The 16348-nt window shown below is 41.7% G+C and overlaps 1 long non-coding RNA gene across 1 annotated transcript; it reads left to right on the top strand.

Moving 5' to 3' along the window:
• The first annotated feature begins 15025 nt into the window (after nucleotides 1-15025).
• On the top strand, nucleotides 15026-16052 carry LOC116977265. Its single transcript, XR_004413161.1, has 2 exons — nucleotides 15026-15260; nucleotides 15740-16052. It is a non-coding gene; the product is annotated as an uncharacterized LOC116977265 (long non-coding RNA).
• The last annotated feature ends 296 nt before the right edge of the window (nucleotides 16053-16348 follow it).

Here is a 16348-nt window from a genome sequence, read left to right as displayed (position 1 = left end):
ACCCACACAGATCACGGGGAGAAAGTACAAACTCCGTACAGACAAGCACCCATAGTCATGATCGAACCCGGGGATCTGGTGCTGTAAGGCCATAGCTCTACTGTTATGCCACTGTGCCACCCCTCTGACTTAATTTCAAATATATTCAAGATTTGCAGTATATATTTTAACTCTAATTTATAACACTAAATATAACCCTTATTTACATGTACAGTTTTAATTGCTCTATATTATGTCTATAACATTACATGTTGGTTCACAAGACATCCTCGTTGAATTTCTATTCAAGGGCACATTTTTACTATTCCAAAACTCACATCTGAATGGCATAAAACAAATAATGACTAGCTGAGCTGTTTGTAACTTTGGCATCTCTATCTGGACAAAATCTCAATATGCTATAATATAAATTATGTTTATGGAGTGATTTAATGTGATAAAATTAAAGGATCAAAATCAAGGAAGGTTTTGATTTGGCACATAATTGTAAAACAATTGATGAACATTTTGATATTCATAATATAGTTAACAAAGATAAATCAGTTAAAGGAAAGATATATGTATTTAGTAGACTTATATGCTCTTTTAAGATCCATCAAAAAATTAACTTGTTGGACAGAGCATTCCCTGAAACAAATTCAAGTTCACTTTCTCTGAAATATCTGTGCCTCTCAACATGACACTTTCTTTTACTGTTTCTTAGGAATAGAAACATAGAAAACGTAGAAAAGATAGAAAATAGGTGTAGGAGGAGGCCATTCGGCCCTACGTGCCATCATTGTGATCAAGGCTATCCACAATCTATAAATTCAATAATTTACCCATCACCAAAGATGAACTAACCGCTGGTTCTTACTCAGCTTGATCATTCCTAACTGAGACTTGAAACTGTTTTAGAACAGTGCTGGATCATTATCCAATCAACCAACATTATTGTAAACCCTATCATCTAACATCTAGCCAGGCAAAAGGGATTTCCCACCTCTTGCAATTTGTTTTAACTGACAGTGATAATTTATCTGGGCCCAGATACCCTTTTACCCTTTTAATACAATATTTCACACAACCTCCTTAACTATAATATTGCCTCCTTAAATATAATATTGCCATTGTCATCTTCTTTTGTGCAGATAACCACAAAGTATTCTTTGAGGTTCACCCTCCACTTCTCATGTAGATTATTTATCTGGCTCATAATTACTCCCACTCTTTTGTGAATTATACTCTTGCCCTTTATGTACACACTAAACATTTCTGAATCTAAAAAAAATTTACATGTCAGTATGTTTTAATATCTTTCTCTGCTTTCCTAATGTATTTTAAAATGTTATCCCAACACTTTTAAGCTTTCTACTACAGTATTATTTTTATTTGCATGTCTTCCAGGGGAACACAACACTGTACAGTTCTGCCCATTTTCTTTGTGGAAGTATGTTTACCTCTGCTCTCGATTGTAACTCATGAAAGCTTCCGAATGCTCTCATACAGATTTACTTTCAAGTCAATTTTGGCTAAATAATTTCTCAGCCAATTACCTAGTTCGAACAACTCAGTGGGACAGGTAGCATCTCTGGAGAGAAGGAATGGGTGATGTTCTAAAAAAAAAAAACGTTTATAAAACGTCTTCGTAACATATCAAGTAAAACCTTTTAGGCTGAAGAAGGGTCTCGACCCGAAATGTCACCCATTCCTTCTCTCCAGAGATGATGCCTGTCCCGCTGAGTTACTCCAGCATTTTGTGTCTATATCATCAGTGTAATGCAGTTCCATCCTACACATACCTTGCCAGAACGTTCACCTTTGTTGTTTTCCATTGATATAAATACATCGATAGATGCTCCTGAACACATCATCAGTAATGTAACCTGGGGTCATTGGGTGTTTCGGGTCTTTCAACATCAGACACCCTCACCCAGGCGACCCAGCCGTGGTTGATCAGACCACGACTTGTGTTCAAGTGGCATTCGCTCCTCCCCCTGGACCTCCTCTCCTGATCCAGAGCCATCTCGAGGCTTTCTCCGCTGCCTCTGTGGTGTTCTTGATGGCTCTTCTCCTCTCCATTCCATTGATGCCCAGTGCACTCAAGGCTTTGTAGAGCGATTGCCCAGCAAAACCTCTGCAGCCAACCTCGATGGGCATACACCTCGCCTTCCAGCCCTGCTTGCGGCAGTCTATGACCAGCTCTTCATATTTGGCCATCTTCCTCTCGTGGGCCTCCTCCAGACGGTCCTCCCACGGCACTGTCAGTTCCAACAAGACGATGTTTTTGAGGATATCTGGCCTCAGGGTGGTCGTGGCAATGTGCTGTGGGAACTTCAGCTGTTTCACCAGGTCTACGGAAAGCTGCCAGTCCTGCACAGTCGCTAGGATTCCTGACTGATTCCTGGCTGCTGTGGTTCTTGGCAGCTGCACTTCGGCCTTCTCGAAGGTGATCATCTGGGTGGTGGGGCGTTCTCGTCTGCAGCTGCTGATTCCCATGCTGATGGCTTCTGCAATGGGTTTGAGAACCTGGTCGTGACGCCATGTGTACCGGCCCTGCCCAAGAGCCTTTGGGCAACAGCTCAGGATGTGTTCCAACGTCCCCTTGCCTGAGCATTGCGGGCAATCTGGAGTTTCCGCTTTGCCCCAGATGAAGAGGTTCGATGGGCTGGGCAGGACATCATACACTGCCTGGACCAGGAACTTGATGCGCTGTGGTTCAGCCTGCCAGAGCTCAGTCCATGTGACTTTTCGGTCCATGGCCTGCTCCCACCTTGTCCAGGCTCCCTGCTGCCTCAATCAACCAACTGCTCTGGTACACCTCTCCTCCTCCACCACTGCCCTCACTTCCTCCTGGACCAGCCTGCGCCTCTCCTTCCCCAGGCCTGCTCTTCCCCGAGTCACTGCTCCCACCAGGACTCTGTGGCGTATCCGAGACTCCGCTTGCAGCACGGCTTCGCCGGCTCTCCACTTCCTCCCAGTATTCACCTCCACCCCTGCTTGAGCCACCTTGGGGTCGCTGGAGTCCCTGTACAGCATCACCTCTCTGGCCCGAGTCACCTTGAACTCCTCTTCCAGGGACTTCAGGGGCAGTTGGAGCTTGGTGTTATTTCCGTAAAGGGCGATGCTGCTAATGGCTCCTGGGCAATCCCAGCCACCTTCTGAGAAAGCTGCTGACTTTCCTCTCCAATCTCTCTACGATGGATATTGGGACTTCGTAGACAAGCAGTGGCCAGAGTATCCTTGGCAGGATACCATGCTGGTAAATCCATGCCTTGAACTTGCCGGGAAGCCCCGACCGGTCCACTGCTCTCAACCAGCCCTCCAGCTCCTGACAGGTTGCCTGGACAGATGCTGTATCCTTCAGGCTGTTGTTAAACACCTTGCCAAGACTCTTCACTGGCCTTTCGGAGACAGTTGGGATTGGTGTCCCTTCGATGCTGAAGCGGAACCTGTCCATGACTTTGCCCTTCTTCAGCACCAGTGACCTTGATTTCCCTGGCTTAAACCTCATCCGCATTGCTAAAACTAACTGTATTAAATTTGTTGTCATTTAAAAAAAGCTTGATACATTTTCAACCTGACCAGTTTCCTTCCCATAAGAATGAATCTGGAGTTTACACCACCACTTTTCCCACTTCCAGCTACTTACCCCCCACCTCCCCCTGTTAAATTTAATAAATGCTGGCTAAAAACAATTCACCTCCAATACATTTTAGGAATTTTATAACTTTTTTGTTTCAGATGTTTCAGGCCACACCGTACACAGAGTTCCAGTCATTAACTTAATCAAATGAAGTTACTGTCAGTGACGACTACCATCAATGAAGCGGTGGACTGGTGGCTTCAAACCATGGTCAATGGTGTTGCTTATGAATAGAGCTTTTGAGTACAGCTGCGAATTAAAAAGAATTCAAGATCCACAATAGTTGCCAGTTGATTTGAACTCCAAAGCGTAATTGAAAGTATAATGTTACAGTTTTGAACAATGCCTTTGAATTTGAAGAAAGCTTTGACTTGAAGTAGCTGGTTTAAATTTCACTGTGGTGAATATAAATAATACCTTTTCATATTGCTGTATTTGTCTGTTTTGGTATGGTATATTATTCACTGTGCACAAATGATGTTCTTTCATTAACAGAAAAGGATCATATGTTCAGGGATGTATGTTCAGGGACTAGCAGTAAAATAGTAAAATATTGTTCATGTTCTGGGAACTTTCTGCTTAGTTAACCAAAATTCTTGAACTTTTGGGCAATACAGATATTAGTTTGAGAGAACACATAGTACTCTCCTGTTTACAAATCATCTTAAAATAACTTGCTACCATACAGAAAGTGTAAGTGTGGTTATTATGTTTCACTTAGCCTGAAATGGGTTCAATTTTCTGACAAGTTTTAAAATGACAAAAAAAAAGCTCCACTGGTATTTTGAAAAGTGGCTTTAGCTTTGTTCTGCAAATTAAAATCCATTAAAATTAAAATCCAGTTGTTTTCTCACTTTTCAGTTATGACAAAGCATCTTTAATCTGAAACATTAACACTGATGTCACCTGATCTAAGTGTCTCCACTACTTCCTGTTTTGCCTTTTGATATTGTTACCTCTTTATTCTCAAAGATATTATACATTACTTTCCATTTTTTTTTCACGTACGACTGGTTGATAGAATTAAGAATATAGTAGAGAATGATCCACGCATGGGAAAGCACAGTCCACAGCTATGAGAGTTGCTGCCTCACAGCGCCAGTGATCCTGACTCAATCCTGACCTCCAGTGCTGCCTGGTGCAGTTAGCACATTCTCCCTTTGACCATGAAGGTTTTTCTCCTATGCTTCAGTTTCCTCCCATATTCAAAGGATGGCTGGATTGGTGAGTTAATTGCCTTCATAAATAAGAGTCAAGAGTGTATTATTGTCATATGTCCCAGATAGAACAATGAAATTCTTACTTGCAGCAGCACAACAGACTATGTAAACGTAGTACACTGTAAACAATATGATGAATGAGAGAGGAAAAAAAAGTTCAGTATATATATATATATATATATATATATATATATATATATATATATATATATATATATATATATATATATACTAGACTAGACTAAGTGGGACCCGTTGGGTCCCATGTTCACACGGGAGGGCTGGTCTCCCAATGCAATATTCCACCTCTCCACCAATTCCAATATTGGTGGCCAGTGGGGGGGGGGGGGTCTGGAGGGCTAGTATGGGTGTTGTGGGCCAAAGGGAGTGGTTTCCAGAGGGCTAATATGGACATTGTGGGCCACATGGATTCTTGGGCTGGCAGCTCAATCACTCAGGCCTGGTGGGCTGGCAGCTCAGTCACTCAGGCCTGGTAGGCTGGCAGCTCAGGCCTGGTGGGCTGGCAGTTCAGTCACTCTGGTCTGGTGGGCTGGCAGCTGAGTCACTCAGGGCTGGTGGGCTGGCAGCTCAGTCACTCAGAGCTGGCAGCTCAGTTACTCAAGGCCGGTGGGCTGGCAGATCAGTTATTCAGGGCTGGTGTGCTGGCAGTTCACTCACGGCTATTCCTTGAAATTCCATTTCAAGCAGAGTGCAGGCCACCAAATTCCATTTCATAACATTTTAAGCAGAGTGAAGGCCACCAAATTCCATTTCATAGTAATTCAAGCAGAGTGCAGGCCACCAAATTTAATTTAATTTAACACTGAACACATGTCTACTCAAATGTAAGTGTCCTTAGTGGTTCTAAAATGCTTGCAGAATGTGTCTATTGGTTCTAAAATGTTTGCAAAAAGTGTCTATTGGTTCTAAAATGTTTGCAAAAAGTGTCTATTGGTTCTAAAGCTTGCAAAATAATGTCTATTGGTTCTAAAGCTTGCAAAAAATGTCTATTGGTTCTAAAGCTTTCAAAAAATGTCTATTGGTTCTAAAGCTTTCAAAAAATGTCTATTGGTTCTAAAGCTTGCAAAAAGTGTCTCTATTGGTTCTAAAGCTTGCAAAAAATGTCTCTATTGGTTCTAAAGCTTGCAAAAAAATGTCCCTATTGGTTCTAAAGCTTGCAAAAAATGTATCTATTGGTTCTAAAGCTTGCAAAAATGTCTATTGGTTCTAAAGCTTGCAAAAAAAGTGTCTATTGTTTCTAAAGCTTGCAAAAAAAGTGTCTATTGGTTCTAAAGCTTGCAAAACAATGTCTATTGGTTCTAAAGCTTGCAAAACAATGTCTATTGGTTCTAAAGCTTGCAAAAAAATGTCTATTGGTTCTAAAGCTTGCAAATATATGTCTATTGATTCTAAAGCTGGCAAAAATAAGTCTCTATTGGTTCTCTGCTTGCAAAAATATGTCTATTGGTTCTAAAGCTGGCAGAAATATGTCTATTGGTTCTAAAGCTGGCAAAAATATGTCTATTGGTTCTAAAGCTGGCAAAAATATGTCTATTGGTTCTAAAGCTTGCAAAAAGTGTCTCGATTGGTTCTGAAGCTTGCAAAAAGTGTCTCTATTGGTTCTGAAGCTTGCAAAAAGTGTCTCTATTGGTTCTAAAGCTTGCAAAAAAATGTCTCTATTGGTTCTAAAGCTTGCAAAACAACGTCTATTGGTTCTAAAGCTTGCAAAAAATGTCTATTGGTTCTAAAGCTGGCAAAAATAAGTCTCTATTGGTTCTAAGCTTGCAAAAATATGTCTATTGATTCTAAAGCTGGCAAAAATATGTCTATTGGTTCTAAAGCTGGCAATATATATGTCTATTGGTTCTAAAGCTTGCAAAAAGTGTCTCTATTGGTTCTAAAGCTTGCAAAACGTGTCTCAATTGGTTCTAAAGTTTGCAAAAAGTGTCTCAATTGGTTCTAAAGCTTGCAAAAATTGTCTATTGGTTCTAAAGCTTGCAAAAAAGTGTCTATTGGTTCTAAAGCTTGCAAAACAATGTCTATTGGTTTTAAAGCTTGCAAAAAAAATGTCTATTGGTTCTAAAGCTTGCAAAAAGTGTCTCTATTGGTTCTAAAGCTTGCAAAAAATGTCTCTATTGGTTCTAAAGCTTGCAAAAAGTGTCTATTGGTTCTAAAGCTTGCAAAAATGTCTCTATTGGTTCTAAATCTTGCAAAACAATGTCTATTGGTTCTAAAGCTTGCAAGAAGTGTCTCTATTGGTTCTAAAGCTTGCAAAAGGTGTCTCTATTGGTTCTAAAGCTTGCAAAAAAGTCTCTATTGGTTCTAAAGCTTGCAAAAAGTGTCTCTATTGGTTCTAAAGCTTGCAAAACGTGTCTCAATTGGTTCTAAAGTTTGCAAAAAGTGTCTCAATTGGTTCTAAAGCTTGCAAAAATTGTCTATTGGTTCTAAAGCTTGCAAAAAAGTGTCTATTGGTTCTAAAGCTTGCAAAACAATGTCTATTGGTTTTAAAGCTTGCAAAAAAAATGTCTATTGGTTCTAAAGCTTGCAAAAAGTGTCTCTATTGGTTCTAAAGCTTGCAAAAAATGTCTCTATTGGTTCTAAAGCTTGCAAAAAGTGTCTATTGGTTCTAAAGCTTGCAAAAATGTCTCTATTGGTTCTAAATCTTGCAAAACAATGTCTATTGGTTCTAAAGCTTGCAAGAAGTGTCTCTATTGGTTCTAAAGCTTGCAAAAGGTGTCTCTATTGGTTCTAAAGCTTGCAAAAAAGTCTCTATTGGTTCTAAAGCTTGCAAAATAATGTCTCTATTGGTTCTAAAGCTTACAAAAAAATGTCTCTGTTGGTTCTAAAGCTTGCAAAAAAATGTCTCTATTGGTTCTAAAGCTTGCAAAAAAATGTCTCTATTGGTTCTAAAGCTTGCAAAAAAATGTCTATAGGTTCTAAAGCTTGCAAAAAAATGTCTATTGGTTCTAAAGCTTGCAAAAAATGTCTATAGGTTCTAAACCCGGAAATGTGGGTGTGGCTCAGTCTCTGCAAGATGGAGGAGGGAGAGGTCACGACTCGCTGTCTTTAGTGGCTTTGCACCCTACTTCAAATGGTATGAAACTGCACTTGAATTTGGTGGCCTTGCACCCTGCTTGAAATAGAATTTCAAGGATTAGCCGTGAGTCAACTACCAGCCCACCAGCCGTGAGTGAGTGAGTTGCCAGCACAACAGGCTTGATTGACTGAGACGCCAGCCCAAGAATCCATTTGGCGCACAATTTGCATACTAGCCCTCTGGAAACCAGTCCCTTCAGCCCACAACACCCATACTAGCGCTCCAGAAAGCCCCCCCCCCCCCCCCCCCCCCCAACTGGCCACCCATATTAGAATTGGTGGAGAGGTGGAATATTGCGTTGGATGACCAACCCTCCTGTGTGATGCTGGGACCCAACGGGTCCCACTTAGTCTAGTATATATATATATACATACACACATACCCAAAAAACAAACAATAGTAGTGCAATAATAATAATAATAATAATAATAATAATAATAATAATAATAATAATAATAATAATAATAATAATAATAGTCTATTGTAGTTCAGAGCTTATTGAAGGGTGTAGTGTTTAATAGCCAGATGGCTGTAGGGAAGAAGTTGTTCCTGATCCTGGACCTTACAGTTTTCAGGCTCCTGTACATTCTTCCTGATGGCAGGGGTGAAATGAGTGTATGGCCACGATGGTGTGGGTCATTGATGATGCTGACTGCCTTTTTGTGGCAGTGACTCCGATAAATCTCTTTGATGGGCAGCGTTCACAACTTTTTGCAGACATTTCCGCTCCTGGGTATTCAAGTTGCCGAACCAGGCCGTGATGCAACCAGGCAATATGCTCTCTACTGTGCACCTGTAGCAGTTCAAGAGAATCCTCTCTGACATACCGAATCTCAGTAATCTCAGGAAGTAGAAGTGTTGATGTTTATTTATAATTGCATCAGTGTGCTGGGTCCAGGAAAGAACTTTGGAAATATGCACGCCCAGGAATTTTAAGTTTTGCCTCCCCTCCACCATCATCCCATTGATATAAACAGGATTGTGGGTCCTCATCCTTCCTCTTCCAGAGTCCACACTCAGTTCATTGGTTTTACTGATATTGAGTGCCAGGTTGTTGTGCTGGCACCAATTGGTCAATCGTTCGATCTCGCTTTTATACTCTGACTCATCACAATAGACAATAGGTGCAGGAGTAGGCCATTCGGCCCTTCGAGCCAGCACCGCCATTCAATGTGATCATGGCTGATCATCCCCAATCAGTACCCCGTTCCTGCCTTCTCCCCATATCCCCTGATTCCGCTATTTTTAAGAGCCCTATCTAGCTCTCTCTTGAAAGCATCCAGAGAACCTGCCTCCATCGCCCTCTGAGGCAGAGAATTCCACAGACTCACCACTCTCTGTGAGAAAAAGTGTTTCCTCGTCTCCGTTCTAAATGGCTTACTCCTTATTCTTAAAGGTCTCCTTATTCTTAAAGATCACCATCTGTAATTCGTCCAACAATGGTGGTATCATCGGCGAACTTGAAGGTATAATTCCATCTGTGTCTGGTTACACAGTCATGAGTATAGAGTGAGTAGAATAGAGAATAGAATAAACTTTGGTGTGTAGGTGAATGATAGGAATGGCCGTTCGATGGTCAGCACAGATTCAGTGGGCCAAAGGAGCATGTTTCTACACTGGACAATTGTGACAACCCAACTTCAACGACATTTAATTAACGAGATTTAAAACTGAAAGGTTTCGCACTAATTTCCTGGAAACATTGTATCAACTTGGTTGATTCGTAAGATTATGTTACTGTGGTGTTGAATTTGTTAATTGTATGCTGTCTCCTTGGTAATGACATAGTGATATCACTATGTAAAGAATGTGCTCAATTTCATTACCAACCAGTCGGAAAAGGCCTTATGATTCACAACCCCTTCAGAAGCGTCTGGACAAGGATGTAGGTGCAGACGAGTGACACATAGTTAGGATAACAGGGCTCCATGTTCATGTATTGTTATATATGTTTATGGCATGCTTAAGAAGGCAGCATCTATAATCGGGGTCCACGAGTATTGCACATTCCCTCTTCTCGATGCTACAGACAGGCAGCAGGTAGAGAAGCCTGAATTCCCACAGCTACTTTACCACAGCTATCAGCTTCTTGCAGAACCTTCAGGAACAGAACCCTGCAGATCACATCTTGCACTATGATGGACTTGTTTCCATTTTGCTTTTGCACTAATACAAGTTCTCCCCCAAATATGTAAGGGTTACATCCTACGGACCCTTCAGGAAGTCAGATATTATGTAAGTTTCATAACTAATTGATGTATAATTATGTTCTGTGTGAGTTGTCTGGAGTCCACGTGCCTATGTTGCTGCTACAAGCAACCCTTTCATTGTACCTATACCCCACGGTACTTGCGCATATGAAAATAAACTCAACTTGATTTTGCCTCCTTGGCCAGGTTGAGATGTGGACCTAGGTGGAGGTCTAAGCTTCCAGTGACCAAAGAGCTGGAAGTGGACCATGTACAGCCAAAAATGAAGGACAACCCTCTTCAAGTCGTAGAAGAGGTTTGCAACTAGATATCCAAATGCAAAGCTGACTCCTAGATGCTGCAATTATTATAGCTTCTCAGAGTCAAGTCAAAAGCGTTTACATAGAAACGTAGAAACATAGAAAATAGGTGCAGGAGTAGGCCATTCGACCCTTCGAGCCTGCACCGCCATTCAATATGATCATGGCTGATCATCCAACTTACATGTCATATGCAGTGATAATGGAACAATGAAATTCTTATTTGCAGCAGCACAGCAAGCCTGTAAACACAATACTCAGATCACATATAATCAACAAAAAATCAACAAATAAGCCCAAAACTAGTGCAAAAAAGATCAAAGCCCTTCCGTGAGACCATGAGTTTAGTTAATGAAAAGTTATTGTACACAACATCTTCATGTAGCAGCCTTTAGGATAAATCATTGAGAGTTGGTCTTCAAATTGTAATTGTGTTGTATGGAATATGTCATGCTGGTTACTTGTATGACAAAGGCTACCACTCTACTGCAGCTACCCATGCAAATTGCTATCTATGGAATTCCAACTGGAATTAAACTTCTGACCACATCATTGCAAAAGGTTAAGGGGGGACTTGATAGAGGTCTTTAAAATGATGAGAGGGATAGACAGAGTTGATGTGATCAAGCTTTTCCCTTTGAGAATAGGGAAGATTCAAACAAGAGGACATGACTTCAGAATTAAGGGACAGAAGTTTAGAGGTAACATGAGGGGGAACTTCTTTACTCAGAGAGTGGTAGCGGTGTGGAATGAGCTTCCAGTGGAAGTGGTGGCGGCAGGTTCGTTGGTATCATTTAAAAATAAATTGGATAGGCATATGGATGAGAAGGGAATGGAGGGTTATGGTATGAGTGCAGGCAGGTGGGACTAAGGGAAAAAAGTTGTTCGGCACGGACTTGTAGGGCCGAGATGGCCTGTTTCCGTGCTGTAATTGTTATATGGTTATATGTTATATGGTTATTGTGATTGTGCTAATGTAAGTGGAAAACTGGCTTTGTGTCTCAATGTGCAGACAGCATGTGAAAATTGCAATAAAAACAGAATGTTGGAAATATAGCTGGTCAGTATGTGGGAGAGAAAACCCAAGGTCTAGTTCTAGTCAGCAGAAATTTGCAAATAATCTGTCATACATACTTAGTGATTGGTCTGGTTAAATTACTCTTGTTTTGATTAATCTGAGAGAGGAATAACAATATTTAAGAATTAAAGCTGATTGTAATCAGGAAGGATTTGAACATCATTCAAATAACTGGGGGAGAGGTGAATAGGAAGTATTTACAGGCATAGTATTAAGCAAAATAGTTTGGGATAATACGAAATATACTCAAAATGGATTCTGGTTTAAGTTTATTATTGTGACGTGTGGAGAAGTACAATGGAAAGCTTTGTTTTGCACGTTATTTGATCACACTATATAAATACAATCAAATCAAAACTCAAATAAAATAGATGGAGCAAAGGGGAAGATACAGAGTGCAGATACAGTTCTCAGCATCGTAGTGCACCTGTTCCATAGACAATGGGGTGGAGGTGGATCGGGCCGTAGCTTATGGAACGACTGTACAGAAGCCTGATAACAGGGAGGAAGAAGCTATTCCTGAGTGTGGTGGTGAACAATTGCAAGCTTTGCATCGCTCTATGATCTTGGGTTTGCACCTTCTACCAGACAGAAGCAGGGAGAAGAAGGAATGACTGGGGTGGGAAAAGTCTTCAATTTTGTTGGATTCTGTTTTTCGAGGCAGCATTCAGTGTAAATGGGGTAAATGGTGGGCAGTCTGGTTTATGTGATGGACTGAGCTACATCCACAACTCAGCAGTTTATTGCGGTCTTGGGCAGAGCTGTTTCTAAAGCGAGCTGTGATACGACAAGACAGCGTGCTTTCTGTGTTGCATTTGCAGATGTCTGTACAGCAAACCCTTGTTTTAATGAACCTCTTTATAATGGATGTTGATTATAACTGACAGACCTTGTCTCGCACCCCCTCGCTTCACTTTATCAGCTTGCCCTCTTCCCCCTCCACCACTAGCTCCTTGTCCACCAAAGTCGCTGACGTGCTCCACTTGGACGATGTCGGCGACTGCAGAGGAGGGAGAGGGAAGGGAGCCCCAAGTGCGTCCTGTCGATAGCCCGAATAAAGCGTTGTCCACAGGGGCTACATTGTGGCCGCAACAACAGCTGTGTCGATAGGTCTGTGCGGCACTTGGTGAAAAAGGGGCTTGCTGGTGCAGACCAGCGCAATCAGCGCCCAGTTTTAAGATGAAATGACATAAAGTGCCAGAGTAACTCAACTGACTGAATCAGTCTGACAATGGGTCCCGACCCAAAACGTCACCTATCCACGTTCTCAAGAGAAGTTGCCCGACCTGTTGAGTTATTCCAGCACTTTGTGTATTAACCAGCATCTGCAGTTCTTTGTTTCTACTACATACAATTATAGTAGTCCCTTACTCGGTTATAATGACGACAACAACAGACACCACTCTCGACCCCCCCCCCCCCCTTTATGGTCCATTATAATGAGGATTTGCTCTATAATGCATTGGAGACATGCCAAATTTCCTCGGTCTTAAGGAAGTGGAGGCGTTGGTCGTCATATCAATGTGGTTGGTCCACGACAGATCATTGGTAATATTAGCACATGGGAATTTAAAGCTCTCAACCATGTCCACTTCGGTAGCATTGCTGTTGATTGATGCATTTACTCCACTGCGCTTCCTGAAGTCAATAGCTAGCTCCTTTGTCTTGCTGACAATGAGGGAGAGGCTATTATCCTGACACTGTGTAACTAACTTCTCTATCTCCTTCCTGCACTGTCTCTTCATTGTTTGTGATCCAGCCGTGGAGTTGTTTACAAACTTGTAGATAGAGTTAGAGCTGAATTTGGTCACAGAACCTTACGGGGCACTGGTGTCGATAATTATTGTAGAGGAAGTGCTTTCACCTATCCATGCAGTTTAGCTTAAAATTCCTCATGTTTTTGTGACATTTTCACAAAACTCACTTTGCAGTTGAATAGAGCAATCTATTTCAAGACAATAATACTGCAAAGACAAAAACAATGCGTAAAACGGAGACTTGCCTCACAAATCTCCTTTAAACCTTTCCCCTTTCCCCTTAAACCTTAAACGTAAGGGGAATTGACATTACCTAGTAATTTACATATCCACCTTGGGAAGAACAGTCAGACTACCTATTTCCCGGTGGCTCAGCACTTCAACTCCCCCTCCCATTCCGAATCTGACATTTCTGTCCTGGGCCTCCTCCATGGCCATGAGTGAATCCCACCGTAAATTGGAGGAGCAGCATCTCATATTTCGCTTGGGTAGTTTACACCCCAGCGGTATGAACATTGACTTCTCCAATTTCAGGTAGTCCTTGCTTTCTCCCTCCTTCCCCTCCCCTTCCCAGCTCTCCCTCAGCCCACTGTCTTTGCCTCTTCCTTTCTTCACCCCCCCCCCCCACCCACATCAGCCTGAAGAAGGGTCTCGACCCGCAACGTCGCCTATTCCTTTGCTCCATAGATGCTGCCTCATCCGCTGAGTTTATCCAGCATTTTTGTCCACCTTCTACTATCTATGCCTCTCATACTTTTATAAACTTTTATCAGGTCACTGCTCATCCTCTGATGCTCCAGCAACAGCAATCCAAGTTTGTCATTCATTCATTCATTCATTCACGTCCATTCAACCTCTCTTTATATGACACCTCGCAGTTGTCAGATTAAAATGTAATCTGCAATTTCTCCGCTTAAATGTCCATCTGTTCCATATAATTATGTAATCATTATTAATGTTTAATTATTATTATTTCTTCGAGCATTAAATGAGTTACCAAGTTGACTCAAACAGACCACCCAAGGACTTAAAGGAAGCTGCAGTTGCAAACGATGAGGCGGACATTTTCAAGATTAGTTCGTGCTCCTTTGAATGTTAAGTATAATTTTTAAACACTCGGGGGGAAAAACCCGAAAACTGAAAAAAGGAAGAGCGTGAGCCAATCTTCTGGAAAGTGAGAAGGAGAGTGAGCGTGGGTTGAGCTAAATATTTCCTGGCTCCAATGTTTCTGGGATCAAACAGGAATCTGATGCTTCTTTTTGTTGTTGTATCTGATGCTTCTTGGTCGTCACCGTTGTCACGTCAGCACAATCAATGCAAGCCCAAAACTCCTCTAGAACAGTGGGAGAAAATAAATTGTAGAATATCTGATAATTTGCCTATCCCCGAGAAATTAGTGTGTGAACGAGGGTAGATTGTCCAATCCGACGAGGCATAAAAGGGTATCATTTTGACGAAAGCGATGACTGGAACTTTACCTAACGTGTTTAAAGTTTATTCTCGGCCCTAAAGTTGGAGCACAAGACAACACGTTGCACTCCACACAGCAAAGGGATTTCCTGTCAATGGTGAATATAGATTTTGAAGCCCTCTATAAAATTTGAACATTAATTGTTCGTAATTGGACTTCATTAATTCGAATAATAACTGATTAAAGTGAGTGCAAGTAATTTCAACTCTGCTCTCGGTTGCAATGTTAAATGGCCTTGGATTGGACTGATGTCTCAACAGCTGGATGGATGTCACTGGTCCAGCCCTCTGGGACTGACTGCCAAATCAAATAGCCCTCGCCGGCTTGGCGCTGAGCGTGAGAAACCCGAGTTGGAGTTTGAACCGGGGAGCGCACGGACAAAAGCAAAGATCATGTCGGGCGTTATCGGTGGGGTGCTTTGCCGCCGCTTGGCCAGGAAACAGATTTTAATGCAGAAGGCGAATATCTACGGAAAACCGCCGAAAGAGAAAATCAGCCCTTTGGTAAGTTAGTTTCCATGGCATCGTCGTGTCTTTCCCCAGTGAATGCAACCTGGCGACCGTCACGTACACTCACTCTAACCACTTGTTGGAAAAGCCGCAGTGGAAAACTGTCTTTTTTTAAATTGCCTTAATTTTCAAAATCACTCCAACTTCTCGTAGACACGATCTTACAACGTTTTATTTCACTGAATGGAAGTTTAGAGTTTTGCATTTGTTATTCCAATTTACTTTGAAATCCACTCTGGCGTCGCGCTGGCTTTTTAATGTGTGTTTCTGTAATACGATTGGTCCTTTGTCTTATATAGATTTTATTTAATCTCCTTGTTTATAAAAGGATGGTTACCAACTTTGTTTTACCCTCTCAGTGTAACTTTAGCATTTGCCAGTGTTACTCCCCCTCCCCCATTGCACAGATTTACGGATTTGTAAAACGCCAATAGTGTTTATCTTTCAATTCTATTTGTGCGGGTTTTTTACAGGCGACTGTTGTGTGCTTATCCGTTTTCGCAACGAGCCTTCTTGGACCAGCGGGCTGGATTCTACATCATCTGCCGGAATATCGCAAAAAGTGATGAGAAAGCACAATGAAGCCCTTTGATCGAGGTCCGAATGCATTCAGACCCCGCGGTTATTTTTAGAATCTGAAGCTGAAAAGACTCTGTAGGGATAACAATGCTGTAGTGTAAATCTCAATGATCTCCTGCGCCTTGCGATTTGAGCGAGGTGTCTTCCTTTGTGTTGTTTTTCGCGGTTTCTGTATGTTAAATAAAACCTCGCCAAGAGTTACTGCAACATTGTGTTAGACCTTGTTTATCTAAACATTTTATTTTGAATGTAGGCGCACAAGAGAAGGCCATTTGGTATTTCGATCCTATTCCATCACCCAACTGAATCAAGGTTGATTCACATCTTAACTCGATATATCACGTTGGAATTGTTATCCCAAAGATCTCCCCTCGCAAAATCTCTCATTGTCAGTTTTTTAATTGGGACCATGTGGGCAGGGGCAGCTGATGGTAAGAGCTACAGATTGTCACTAGGTTTTGTATAAACAAGTATTTTTCCTGATATCAGCCTTGCATGTCCTT

This window comes from Amblyraja radiata, chromosome 9, assembly GCF_010909765.2.
Source record: "Amblyraja radiata isolate CabotCenter1 chromosome 9, sAmbRad1.1.pri, whole genome shotgun sequence".
Lineage (NCBI taxonomy): Eukaryota > Metazoa > Chordata > Chondrichthyes > Rajiformes > Rajidae > Amblyraja > Amblyraja radiata.
This window is presented reverse-complemented; position numbering and strand designations above follow the sequence as displayed.